The sequence below is a fragment of the Anopheles arabiensis genome, chromosome 2 (assembly GCF_016920715.1).
Source record: "Anopheles arabiensis isolate DONGOLA chromosome 2, AaraD3, whole genome shotgun sequence".
Classification (NCBI taxonomy): domain Eukaryota; kingdom Metazoa; phylum Arthropoda; class Insecta; order Diptera; family Culicidae; genus Anopheles; species Anopheles arabiensis.
This window is the reverse complement of record NC_053517.1, coordinates 36395735-36410649: the sequence shown is the minus strand read 5'-3', so window position 1 is coordinate 36410649 and position 14915 is coordinate 36395735. Positions and strand designations below refer to the sequence as shown.

Here is a 14915-nt window from a genome sequence, read left to right as displayed (position 1 = left end):
TGGAATGTCTTCATTGCATGATTCGTTGTTCAGTCGCATAGCAATAGTAGTATTGCTGTATGCTGTCGTTCACGATCGAAACCCGTCCTGCCACGATGCTGGGTGCCAGCAGAAAGGGGTTTGTTTCGGTCGTAAACAATCGACCAGGCATTGTTTCTCCGAGAGGGAGCCGTGGCAGGCATCGGAAGGAATCGATTGGGCCATCGAAAGCCAAAGCAACCCGTTCGATGACACCGTGGCGTACTGGAGGCGAGCTTTTATGTTAGTTTGCCGACCTCCCTCCTACCCTCGGTGATGCAATAAAATAGTGAAAGAGGAGAGATATGTTCCATTTTATTGCCACACGATGGTGACGTTCGGCTATCGCATGATGCCACAGGCTTCCCGGTTTCGGGCGGTTTTGACTAGGTACGGGTCACGAAAGCTTTCACCGGACGGTCTCTATGTCCCTCCAGGACGGCTTCCGGGACGACCCGGCAGTGTGAAGGATTCAATAAGCTAATATGATTTTCCTGCCGGCTCGATTACGCTACCGGGATGCGACAGAATCGAACAATGAATAACTCTTACCCCTCGCCATCGCCCGGCACGGTGACAACATGCTGATTGCGGTGGCCGGACGGGGACGGGACCCCCGTTGAAGGACGTGATGTGGATGGTGAATTATGATGAGACATTTTTCTCCCGGGATTGTGTGTTAGCTTTAGCTGCTGTGAGAACCGAACGATCACGAACCGATCGATGAGTTACTGATGAGAGTAGGTGGAGTAAGAGAATGGGAATTGAAACAGGATGGTAGCAGGGTGGGTTGCTTTGGTGGGTGGAATTAGATCCCGATTCCCGATCCCCCCTTGAGCAACAGAAGCAGCACTGCTGCGAGCGTATAAATAGAAATGTTTATGAGAGCAATATGAATTCATATCACACATATGTTCGGGACGAACGGTCAAATGGCGCCCGAACGCCGCGGGAAGCGAATGCCGGACCGGGGTGGCGTAATGAATATTGGTCTTTTATGGAAAGCGAGAAAATTATGTGTGCAGAACGTAAATGATTTGGGCAAATAGCGCAACCGTCAGCAACATGACACATTACAGAAATGAAATTCGTAACCGGCAGCGAAAACAAGTGATAAATGTTTCGAATCAAACGACCCTCACGACAACAGCGAAGGACTACTGTATTTTGCACGAGACGCTCTTTGTGGTGAGTGAAGGAAACAAGTAAAAGCCATTTATTGAACTTACTTTGTTCATGGTTGCACTTGATGCTTTTTTGCTTTACGCAAACACAGCGCAGCTCGTCCATATGGTTCCACTCTTGGTCGCTGACGTCAGATGGGCTAAGAACCACACCGCCTTATCGCTTTAAATCACTTTCATGTGAAGCGTCACGGAGTGCAGCTTTCATCACACACATGGAATGGATGCCGTCGTGCACCGCGTGGTCAATGACAAGTAAAAAAAGGAATATCAAACCATATTGTGGCTTTGTAAATATGTTTTGCCACAAATCAGTACCAAATATGCCAGACCGCGGTTCCGTTTCAGACTTTGCGCAATGTGTTGCATTAAATGGTGACTTTTCGGTTTTGCAAATGCGGTCATGAGTCGGTAAGTGGGCAGACTGATAGTAAATTCATCAAACAGATACAATAGTATATTTTAATTGAAATTGTAAAAAAAAAGAAATTGTACGTTAAATTAAAAAAAAAAACATAATCATTTATGTCTTCCTTCTTCGATGTCTGGCGCGAAATTTGTAGTTCGTCCGTAGCCCGGCGCAACATTCATAACATTTCCTGGGCGAATAAGATGAAAAGTGATTAATTTAACAGTAAATCTTTCTTCTCTTCAACTTTTTGTGCTCTCTGGTGAAATAATATGTTAAACGAACTAATTAATTGTTCTACTTGAAACGCCATTTAGTCGCCATTATTTAGTTTAGATAGTATCATTTAGGCTATCTGCATTGAATGCACATTTGTTTATTTAAAGATCTGAAGAAGTGAAATAATAATGCTCGTACAGTTTTGCATGCATATCAAATTGTTTTAATCAAATCAAATCAAATTGATGCATGCATATCAAATTGTTTTAATATATTTGTTTTAATATTTGGCTACAATCGATAGCTTCAATGTATTTCATGCCCTTAAGAATATACTTTAAGATACTTTCCCTGTCAATGAAAAAAACCTTAACAAATCCGAAAAAATGACCTGTATATTTTTTGTATTTTTTTAGCTATTTCGCGAGACCGCACGAAAGCGATTGGCAAAAAGGGATAACTGTTTTTGTTTTCATTTGCATAATGTTGATAAAAAAAATCAACCAAAATTGAAAGTTTTTCTGCAAGATGCCTGCCAGTTATTGCCAAAATAAAGGCAACCATCATCATAATAAATGGATATGGTCTGCAGCTAAGAGCAATGCACGCAGAACGCGCACAGTGTAAAGAGCGGCTGTAAACTGTCTCCTCTTTGTGTGCAAAGTGAACGTGCAAAGATCCACCGCTCAAGTGTCTGGAAGGTGGCAGGAAGCTCATGATTGTCACACATTTTCCACCCACTTAACCCCGTTTGCCGAGGAGCATCGTTCCCGGTCTCTAAAGGCACGACACCATCTTCGTCGCCCGTGCGGTCGATGCCCGTTGGAGCAAAGGGCCCGGTAGAGGTAGAGCCGAGCGCATCCTGAAGTGATGCAGCTCTTCAGGGGGTTGGTGAAAAAATGAGAATATATGGAGACATTGGCCTTTTTTTTAGCATGCACACTTTCTTTTGCACTTGTTTTCCTTCCTGATCGGTAGCGATTGCGCTGAACCGAGCGGCTTTGTACGTGGTTGGTTGGTTGGTGGCGAGGAAGGATAATAACTTTGACGTGTTTCTGGAGACGGTTCATGCTCCCAGTTATCGGGTTCTTGGAAGGACGTTAAATAGTGCAGTAAGATACGGGTGAATGAAGGCAAGGATTAACTAGCGCTGAAAGTGTTGGGAAGAATACAGCGAGACGGCACTCATCACTCGGAAACTGTTAGGTTCGCCTTCTTGTTGAGCAATGGGGCAGATTACATACGATGTAGCATATGTAACAAGGACGCATCGTTTCGAATGGCGCCTTCCAGTCGCACTGCAATGAGGGTTGATTGTGGAGCTGTTCCTCCTGCTGTGAGAAGTTGATGATTGAACCGGGCGTAATCCAACAAAAAAAGGCTTCTTCTTTTGTATTAATCCTGGAAGTGCTTCTAAAATACAGTAACACGTTTCCTCTTACCACAGCAAATACCAAAACTTGGATGGTATGGTCTCAATTTTATTACGATGCTTTGGAAACATAAAAGTGGTCAAACTTTGGAATAGTTGTGGTACCATCATCGGCACTTTAACCACTATTCCTCGTGCACACGTTGAACCATCTCGAGAGCCGTCAGTCACACTTTATGTCCACGGGGTTCACGCTCGCTGCTCAGGATGTTCCTTAAGTGTGTTTGAGTGAGTGTGTGTATGTGTGTGGTTTTTTGCCCTCACCTTCACCCATGTTGAAGCAATAATTTAACGACGTTGGTGGTTGGTAAGCGTTGGAATGTTTCCTCTACCCGGATGACATCGCAAGTGGTTTCGTGGTGTTTCGGGTTTCGCTATTTTCGTTTGGAGCGTCAGGGACGTTTTGGGATCCCATTTTTTTGCTGTACCATAAAGCGTTTAGCTGCACTGGAATTTCTGCACTCATTAACGGCGTACAGTGTGGTATGGCGCAAGTTATGCTGGATAAATGACGGAGAGTAAATTCTTGTGGGATTTTTGTTGTTGTTCGCTTCAATTTCATGTGCGCGAGAAGGTTTATTGATTTTACCGCGGATAATATTCGCAGCTTAAGTAAGGTTAGCCAAGTTGAGGCATGATGATGCTGTTTACGTGGCTGCTATGGCTAAGAGAAGGTTTGATGTAATAATAACGAGAAACATCAAATTTACATTTACTTACAATCTGTGTTGTGATACTATCCTTATATTCAGGGACACCCGCAAACACTTCAAAGCGTTTCAATCTATGCATATACTCTATTATGTGGTTCTGGCAGCATAAAGCGATAGAGAAAACATGAACCATCCGATCCACCCTAACCGGTCACCAGTTTGACACACTTTTCGTTTTGTCTTTCTCTGTGTGTGTGTTGCAGTATCCACCGATGACCGGGATGAATCGAAACCGGAAATCGAAAGCAATCGGCCAAGACGGCGACAGTAAAGATCTTTCTCTTTCTCTCGTTCTCTTGCGAGCGTCGGAAAAGACGAACCGGTCCCCGAGGCTAGCCTAAATTAGTCGGTCTGTGTGTCGCCATTTTTGCTCGGGTGGCCCTAACCGATCAATGAATGGAAGTTAATTTTAGTCCCCCGCTGACTCTTCCCCACGGTTAGCTGTGACTTTCTTCGATGGCAAATGGGTATGCCTAGTGACTGTCATTCATTCATTCAATCGACCATTTCATTCATTAGCCTCCTTCCCAATGTGTCAGTGAAGGTTGGGCCACTCGTTTTAGGCTCGATGAAACGAATTGCACAGTCGTTTTGTCGTCCCAAGGAGTTGCGAGACGAGGGTGAGATAGGTAAACGTGCAACAACAAAAAAGCAGTAAATACAAAATACGACCCAAAGAAAGGGCTGGCCCGGTTTGGGCAAGGAAATGCCGAATGCCCGGCGGACGGTTTGTTGATTCATTGATGGCTGGTTGAAATGGCTGAAAATGGTAATCAATTATGGAGCGAGTCGATTTTAGCATTCGTCTGTACGCGCTCACTGCCACCGTACGATAAGCGTTAGGCGTGTGGAGTGGAAAATCAGTGCCCAGTGCCTTTGATTGAGGAAAAATTGCTTCTGCCGCATTAGGCAATAGCGAGAGAGGGAGTTGGGAAAATGGTTTACGGTTTGATGCGTATCGTAAGTTGATGTAAAAGAAGGAGTATGTTTGGGTGTGTGTGTGTGAGAGAAAGATATAAAACCCACAACCAAATGTAGAAGACGGCATAGTGATTCATGCGTTCGTAGTATCCTTCACAACCGAAGACCGATTTTCAAATGGAAGAAAAGGGTAGAAGCATTATGTCGGGTTTACTGTGAGTGTTCAATACACTAAAGATGGTACCACACATTTGTGGGTTTATTTTTTGCGCTTGTTCTTGTGAATCCCCCCCGTGGCAACCCTTTTAAAGGTTGATTGGATGAGTGTCTGCCCGGAAAAGGGGATCGCATCGGGTGGCAAAAAGGAAATAAGCACACGCAATCGCCGTCTCTGGTCTCGCCATCTCTGCGCGAAAGAAAGTATCGCATGGACAGGTGCCGAGATGCAAGGGGGGGGTGTGAAATAAAAGGTGGGATATACATGAAAAAACATCGCAACCACAGAAAAGGTAAGCATCATCCCGCAACTGTAAAGATGGCAATCGTATTGAATGGAATGGCGGCGAGCGTACCCGGTGTCGGTCGCTTAGGCGAAGATTGTATCCACACCGGGTTAGGAAACGGAAGCTTTAAAGCACGCCGAAGATCCCGCTCTCCGAATATGGTGCGGTTCGTAGCAGGTGGTTGTCCACCTCGGCTGAAGGATCGGGGGGTATTGAAACTTCGATTCCATTGCGGGCTACGGTGGTCGTGAATGTATCAGACGGCAGTGTTTAAGCGCTGCTGGGAAGAAGATGGTCCCCGGTGGGTTTCCTTTTTCGTGAAGGCATTCATTGGCCTTTCCTTAAAGAGGGTTGAAAAATAATTTAATAAATGGATGGAGCTATCCCGGGCCCTAATCGATTACAAAATGTTTGATTATAAAGAGAGAGAGAGAGAGATGAAAAAAAAACACCACGGGTAATCCACGCTTGCTGAAACTTGTTTGTAGATCAAAGAGATCGTAGACGAATGTTTTTCTTTGAGATGAAGTAACATTAACCTCTGGCTGAACATATTTGCATCGGTCGACATTTGAATGGTAAGCTTTTTGCCCCGTTCGCCCGTAAATTGAATGGAAAGCCACCGGGGGTAATCTGATCCTCCATTCTTCTGCCACTGCCGGAGGCGCTCCGTTTCCTGCGCCGTGATATGTTGTGCGATAATGCTGCTGTTGCTGCTGCTGCCAGTCATTAAAACCGGTGCCCACTATCTCCGGCCCAACAATCAATGGAAAGCGGTGCGGAAACGATTAGTCCCACCATGTTGGGTGAGATAATCGTGAAAAATTATCTTCCCTAAAATCGGAAGTCATCGCTCTCTTTCTTGGCGTCTAGGACGATGGAACGGGCGTACGGTGTGTGTACCTTTTGCGCGTGCAACTTGTAGCACGTCTCGGTCGGTGGGATTTGGACAGCGAGCAAGATCGCAAGGTTAAATGAAAAACATTTCACATCGAGCAATTGCTCGCGTGCATTGCGCTGGTTTCGAGGTGGGGTGGGGTTTTCCTGTGCACAATCGCACTCGAGCTTAAAGTGAAACAGGATAAGATTATCGTAAGCGCAATGCAAGGAAACGGCACACAATTACCTCGGCTCGTTAATCGGAAACCGAAACGAAGGTAACATGAAGTTGCACACTGGATCGATTTGTATCATCCTTCTTCAACCTTGAGCAGCTACTGACGCTAATTTTTTCCTCTTCCAACTGTTTGGACGTGGGCTGGCAGAAGGAAAACTGTTTCCACTGTGAACTGTGAAGGTTCGGAGAGCGGGTGAATTGATGTTGTTCATTAGAGGCACGTAAATAAATAAGTACGTAACAGAGTTGCTTCCTTCGTGTATGTCAGCCAGTGGATGGGTACCGTCGCCATGGCTATGGTTTGTGAAGATTGTGTAGACCAGTGTAGTCAAACTCATTTGATCAGGAGGGACAAATTGGTGCCATAATCAGTAGAATGTTGTATCTATGCGAATTTACGAAAATTTCACAATCCAACTGTTGAGTGTTCTATCTATAATCGAAACATAACCACTTTATATTTGATTAATGCTAGAATAAATATTGAAAATTACCAAAAAAACTACAATGCCACCGCAGTGATTTTTTCTCAAAAAGGTCTCCCATCTTATCGAATGTTGTCAAGGACCGGATGTTTGACTACTCTGGTATTTGACGGTCATCAAGAACTGGTTTTAGGATGCTACTAGGTTGCCACCTTTTGCGTCCCCTAGCAGAAGATATCTCACGTACTGTGAACACACACACACATACACACACACAAAGTGTGCAGAAGCATTGTGTGAAGGTTTATTGTCCGAGGTACACAAGGCAAAGGTTACAACGGCACGATGGATGCACCAGAATGCATCGCCGGTGAAAGATCTTACCGGCTTAGACAAACAAAGCAGAGTGATACTAGAAGCATTATGGATCGTTAGGAATAGGATTTAGAACCATTTTGCTTTTGTGTTGTCATTTCCCACGGGACGGGAATCGTTGTAGCACGAACCAGTTTTTACTCAAAGTGTCGGATGCTTTTAACAGCTTCTATTTTGGCAGAGTAGTGGCGAGCGAGGGCTAGCCTAATCAGTTCTAACAACACCATAAAGGAAGCTTTTAGACGAGAGTTTGGGATCGAAGGGGTCGTCCGTCATTTGCCTGTCTCATTCAATTTAACACACAAAACAGTGTCGGCTGCTGCTTTATTATTCTATTAGCAGCGAAATCAATTATGTAGCGTTTGTTTGTAGTGAGTTTATTGCGCTTGAAGCAGTTAAACTAACCGGGCGTTGGTACGGCATAGTTTTTGTTTCTTTACTTTAGAGCAGTTTTAGGGAAGGTGAAATAAAGGAAAAAGCTTCCACAACCGATCGATACTTCCCGTCCCGCGCTATGCAGGCATCGTGGGGGCCAACTGCATTAGCGATTCTGTGTGTTTGTGTGACAGCAAAACGCGCCCTCCGACATAACAAATCGCATCCACTTAAAAAAAGTGTACACAACGCACGGCGGCATTTATTTATTCGGCTGTTATTTTTGGACACAGCCAGCACAGCACCGGAAGGAACCTTCATGATACTTCAGGTTTTTGGATTTCCACGCGATGACATTCGGCGACGACCGGGGGAAGCGAACGCGAAATATGTGTGCCTTTCGAGTGACCTAGAACGGTTTGGCCGATTTTTGTTGTATATTTCGAAAACACTCCTCTCTAACTTTTTCGCAATGGTTGGCCGTTGAAATGTCACGGCGAGTCTACCAACGAAGCCACAAAGCTAACTCGGCGGTGGTTGTTTGGACGACTGTTTTTTTGCATAAGCGCTGACGTAAAGGACGAACACGAGCAGCTTGCTTGTGTTTGGCCTGATACAGTATTTCCTGCACCGCGCCCTTTGCCCTTAATGGAGCTCTCGCTGATCTTCCACCTGCTCCACTTTACCGGAGTGCCGTCCTCGCAGCAATCGTTCCTTTCGGAGTTCCTTCTTCGCGTGAATGCACTTGCTGAAAGGCAGATGGTATAAAATGTGTACCACAAGACAATGATGGAATTTTGCTGTTTTGTTTTCATTGCAAGTGGAGAGTGGTGGTGTTGGAGGTGGAAATTTGTATGCTTCTTCCCTTCCCTTGGTGATGGGATTTCTCCAATCCACTTCATCTCCCTCTCACTCTGGGCTTCAGGAATTGTTGGGCAAGTGATTTGTTGTGTTGCATTGTGTCGCACATAGAGACACACTAACGTAACGACTAGCCGGGCGGGCTGGAATCATAGATGCATGAAGCTACCGGGCGACATTGATCGGCAGACGGATAGAGTATCACGATGCGATGCAATTTGTGCAAGCATTGTTTGTAATGGATGGTGTAATCATCATCTCCCTTCGTTACCGTACTGTTGTGATGATTGCTGTGTAAAAATGTCTGCGCGAGTCCGGCCCGACTGGTTGTAAGCTTTACTGCACGCTATAAGATTGGAAGTAATGGATGAAGACTCAACGCTTCAAAATGGGTAGTATTTTTAAAATCGCTTTCTATCTAGGTCATTCAGGACATTGTTTAGAGCCACAGCGGTAACAGTGTGCTAAAATAATCGATCGCCAATATATCGTAGTTTTGCTCCAGCCTGTACTATCTCACGCTTTGCTCTTTAGCTCATTTCTAACCAATTCCGATGGACTCGGTGTTAGGCGATGTTAGGTTTCATAAATATGGCTTTAAACGTGCCATCGCGCCGACTCCACACAGTCTGTGCCTCACAGTCTGGTGTGAAAGGTCGAGTGACTTATGACTTGTTACCTTTCGCTGACCCCTTGCGCATAGCTCGCGGTTGCAGCAACGAAACATTCCCAACAGCGCTTCAAATCGGCCTGACATTGTTTGTCTAGCTGACCTCCACCAACAAGATCACACTTCACGCCCTACTTGGGTTTAAATGAGGTGAGGTCCTGCCTTTTAGCTGTATTAAGCCTCATGCAGAGCCTCTTCGGTACCGGAAATGAGGCGTACTCCTCGAAGGTCAAATCACCCATCTTAATGTCAGTCCGCTTACCGCTGCACCACTTCACCACTCCGGCGAGGTTCGTGCGATTCACGATTCTTTTTTGTTGCTGTTGCTCTCTGTAAACCAATGCGCTTCAATTAACGATCTAATGCCAATGGTTTTGGTCGTTCCCGTCAGCGCCTTTGAACTTTTCTCCGCCCAGCGCGCTAAAATACCTCCGGTTTGGGACGGGTAAGTGGGACTCAAAAGTCTGTGTGTGTGTGTGTTTGCGTGTGTGTGTGTGTGGGCTAGCAAAGGCTTCGATTCATTAGCGTCGAGGGAGCCGTTCGGCACTCCGAGATTTTTGTGGAACGCCGGGGTACATCATCAAAGGTATCCGGTTCTGTGTGGCTTCAGCGCCCCGGATCGTGTCGATTTGTTTGATGCTTTCTTGTAGTAGAGGTAGAGTAACAAAAAAAAGCAACCTCAGACACATACACACTCGAACAACGAAAACGATACCTTCATGGCTCAATAAACTCTTTTGCCAGCCAGCCATTGGTAGGCCGGGACGCTTTGCATGGAATTCATTTCGTTCGCTTCTCCTTCGTTCGACCATTTAGAACGTATGAATATTTTGGGGCCGCGAGCTTTATTTGAACCGGCTGCAGCATTCTGGGTTCCGTTTCATCTTTGTAATTAAACAAATTACAGTGCGCCCCGAAGCACGCGGTTATTAGTAGCGGCAATGCCGGGTGGCGCTTCCAGTTCGTTCTTGTTCTGGTTCCGCTCGGGCGTGCGTTCTCTTCGCGCACCGTTTTTCCTTTTGCGGTGGAGTAGTTTTTGTAGATTTTTTGTTTCCTTAAATCTCTTCCTTTATTCACCGTTTATCATTTGGGCGGCATTTCCACTGGAGGTTTGGAAAAGAAAGGGCTAGAAAAATAGGCTTATTCGTGTGCTCTCGGTCTCGCTCTTTCGTTCTGCGACGGTGCAATTTCGTTTGCGAAAAGTTTTGCACGTTCATTTGGCACGGATTCGAGTAATGTTGAAATGAAATTTACGAATAATGCCCCTCATAATCTAAAGTAGCAGCTTATGGTGATTCATGTCCCTTTTTCTGTCTTGCCTCGTTTTGGAGTATTTCTTTTTTTCGCTTCGACTGGCATAATGAGACAGTTTAGTGGACGTACAATTTCGCTGCCTTGTCGTCGTCGCTTAGCACAACATTAAGCGCCATCGTCGGCGTATTTGGTGCACAAGAGTGATGTGATATGAAAGAAAGCGAAAAAGAAACGAACAGCTATATAAAACGCATTAAACTGCATTCAGCTGCAACGAGCAGCAGAAAGGATGCGAAGCTTGCTCAAATCCTACTTCTCGTACTTAGCCATTGTGGACGAATAATCAAGCGATTTGTTACGTGGAATGGGATGGGTGGTCTGCGTCATAAAGACGGAAGTGTAATGCAGTGTTGCTGTTCATTTCCAGCTTTGTGGATCCGTGCTCCGTGCTCTTTGGTGCACTTTAATTTCGAGATAGCTATTCTGTCCGAAATAATTCTTCGTTTTAAAAGAGTACATGACGGACAGGTTTTGGAGTGTTTCATGTTATATTTTTGTTATGTAGGTGAATTCCACATCGCATAAAACTCCAAACATAGCGCTAATTCAAGAAGAACACTTCAAGTTAGGAGCTGGTCGGCTTAACAGCTCGTTAACCACATTACTCGCGAAGATCTGCAAATGGCAGTGCAAGAAATGAAGCACTGCGCTACAGAATCGTTCCTCCTCTGTAGTGGAAGTGATAACGAGAGCCGTTTAGTAAAATGTCCCCTGTTGGGTTCTAATGTACCCACTCAACTCAGTCCTCACTATTCGGAACTAAACTATTTAACAAAGAGCTCCCCCGTTATAAAAAAAATACCCTTTAAGGGCAAGTGTCGGTGCATCGTACTGCCGAAACTGTTTTCAGAAAGCATAACTTTAGCTCTAGAAATAAAATTTGCTGGAGCAGCAACACTTTATGCCCATTCTTATGGCTTTTTACAATTAACGAGCAGCCCACCTTCAAACTCGCCATCATCATCATCATCACCGTTGGAATTGCAGTTTGTGCATTAAAACCTCCCACCCACTTCCACCGAACCGTACGAAATGCACCGAAAGGTTGTGCACTCAGCCCCCACTCCGGGCGCAAATCTAGAGCCGAAGGTCGATGCATGGTCACGTCATTTCCATCTCAAGAGCATGACTCATCGAGGAAGAAGCTTCTGAGGGCCGAAGAGAAACCTCTTTTTCCGATGGGGGGGGGGGGGGGATTTGCCAGGAGCACTAAGAAAGCAACCGGCAGTGATGAGCAGACGTTGGAAAAATGCGCAGCAACCCTAACCGGGCGGCGGGCATACTCAAAACACTGAAGTGTACGAACTTTCCTTTGCATTACGCTTCTTCGCATCTTACGGAAGTGCTAAAAATGGACGCACTAATTACCCGCCCTTTGTACCCCTTTCCCTCGTCCGACAGGGACGCCGTGTTTTTCTGTTCTAAAGCAGTCAACTGCAGGTTTTCCCTTGCTTCCGCTTATCATCCCTCGGATGTATGGGGTTGGCCATTTCGCCTCCCTCCTTTTGCAGAGAGGTTTCTTCGTGCTGTCCGGAACGTTGTGCAACTGACACCGGAAAATTCGCCCTTGTTGCCACGGACTCACTCGGATGTTAAAACCTGTTGGGCGCCGTGCTCCACCCAAGAAACACGGACACAGAGCCGTGCCGTGGGATTTGCTCCATTCCCTTAATGGACTTCCGTACGGTCGATTTAACACTGTTTTATAGATGCTGCACAGCTAATGAAAGCACCAAACGATAAAGTGCACAAATTCGTTTGAATGTTTGGGTTGGATTTTTTGAGAAAAAGAACCCTTTTTCCTACAACATTGTCCTGGCCAGAATACGGGGTGAACGGAAAATCGAATGACAAGGATAAAAGCAAAACACCACACTCCAGACAGCACAATCTCTCCCTACTCTCGGATACCTGTAGAGAGTAACATTTCGGTGTTGGATTAATTGAAAAGGATCGGTTCTTGAGGGGCGATGTTTCTGCTTTGAACGTTCGTCCGAAGGCGGAAGCACCCGATGGAAGCACAGTTTTCCCGCTAGTGTGGTTCGGTTTGCAGGAAGATGGCCCCGAGGGCAAAGGTTGAACAGTGATGACCGCTTTGGCCGGTATTGGCTGGGTATCAGTTTCAGCCCGCCCGTCCGCCAGCTGGCAGAATGGAAAAGAGCCTGGTGGCAATTTGATTAGGTCGTCATGCTCTTACCAAGGGACATGGGATGCACGAGTTGTTTGGGAGTTGTTGGTTGCTGTGTCGGAGGTGTTGTGAATGTAGCGAAACCGGTCGATAAGAAGATTGAAACATTAATTTAGTTTGCATTTCGGAGAGCAACGTGAAGGGAAATAATGCAAAAAGGCTAGGGCTGGACTAAAAGGATTTTGTACTTGGGTGGCTCAAATAAATTGGATGGTCACCACATACAGATAGCTTTTAGATAAGTACAAAAGAAGGGAGAGATAGTTTGTTTTCAATTAGAGCATGTTTGGTTAGGAATGCTAGTGAATTTAATGAATGTTTGTAATTATTAGACTTAAACAAATCCATTTCGTTTCATTTCATTTTATACAAGAAGTCGGTCAGAAACGTTAGTGATAGCAAACAAATCTTATTTATAGTTTTTAGTTTTAGATGCGAGAATTTTTAAAACCAACATCGTAGCAGAAGGTAATATACAATTACAATTAACAATTAAGAGGCTTATTCATGCAGAACCAAAATGGGTTTAAGATTCGTTCTGGTATCTGTTTTAGTTCAGGATTAGTTCCCGTACACAATATGAGTTTAGAGTCTGAGCTAGGATCACTACGAGTTCAGGCTACTTTCCGCGACCTGTGTTGGATTCAAAATCAGTTCCAGAACCGGAATGGATTAAAAAATTAAGCAAAATTAAGGTCCTTCTTCGCATTTTCGTCTATGAATAAAATGTTAATGTGATTTAGCTAAAATCCAATCGTTCACCCTCTAGCCGGCATATTAAAATTAGATTCAAATGACCTCAAATTCAGTCATCTTTTCTATTCAAGACCGTGCCATTAGTGTTGAAAGGTGTGCGTGCTATTCTTCCCTCAAGGTCAGATAATTCTATCACTTCCAGCAACCGCAACACCAATAGAATTTGCGTTTACTTTCTTTCGCCCGTTGTACCACCAAGCTGCTGTAGATAATTTGTCTGTATTTTTTCACTTTTAGTTATACACATTTTCCTTCCCACCATAATTCGGGCAAGCATTCCATTTACTCTTAATGGTTTCATTACGTCAATCTCGTTTAATCTGTGGTCAACCTTTTTGTTCGTGTTCTGTTGGAAGGGGCTTCCTTTGACTTTCGCCTCATCGATTCGACATCGTTCTTCGTCGACTGCGACTTCGGAATGAAAAAAAAAAAGCGGCGTATGAACACTGCTCTCGTTGTGTTCAGGTCGCGAACGGTGTTCGAACAGGAGACATAAATTCACCTGTTATTAATTTGAGGCTTAGCGTGTCCGCGCGTACAACGCGGTAGACCGTCGGCTCAGGTATTATTGGCACAGGGTGAAGAATTTTGGGGTTTACTCTTTTGCTCACGGCCTCGCTCCACCTCGTCGACCGGCGGAGAGTGCGTGGACTCCCGAGGTCGAGAGGTTCTCTTTTCGGTAATTTAATCGCCGCGCTATTACGTTGTAATGCGAATTTTTATTACCTCCACTGTGTGCCCTTTGCCATTTATATTCCTTTAACACACACACACACGCGCACGCACGGGCTGGATAGAATCGGCGAAAGACACAAGCGGACGCTGGCGCCGCTTCGATTCTGAGTTTCATGCCGTGTGGCAGACGTTCGGTTCCTCAGTTCATGGGGCGGACGGGGTAGTAATTAGCGGATGGTTGCGTTTGCACACGATTCCTTACGATCGTTAAGAGAAAGGAATTCGATTCGATTGGCACGACCCCATCCCCATAAAGACCGCAGATTTTCCGTTGGTTGGAGCTTTGGTTTGGCGGATAAATGAACCCTGCTTTGTGTCCGCTTCGCGACCACAGCATTAGAAACCATGCTGTTTCTGTTGAATGTTTTCGATTATTTATAAACTATTCTCTAGGTAAATGCTTCAGAGCCAACCCTGTACGCGCCTGTCTGCGCCTGTAAGGTATGCAAATGAGCGTTCGCATTTCACCAACATTTCGGTTGCGCGTTTATGCGCTTGGTACATAATTGCAGCTGGTAGCAGTTTCGCGCTCGTAAACCCGGAACCATCGCAACTAGAAGGTTTACGAAATAAATCATCACAGGTCGCGTTCTCCGAGCTCCCATCTTCCCCCTGGTGCTCTTGTTTTATCCTTTTGTCGTACCGTTTTTTGTTTCACTTACCCCGGCGAAGACTAGCGAATTTGCAACATGTGCAAAAT

At 45.3% G+C, this 14915-nt stretch overlaps 1 protein-coding gene across 2 annotated transcripts in view; it reads left to right on the top strand.

Moving 5' to 3' along the window:
* The window catches only part of LOC120908739 (extracellular sulfatase SULF-1 homolog), a 45879-nt gene that overhangs the window by 18652 nt on the left and 12312 nt on the right, over nucleotides 1-14915 (top strand). The window lies entirely within an intron of this gene.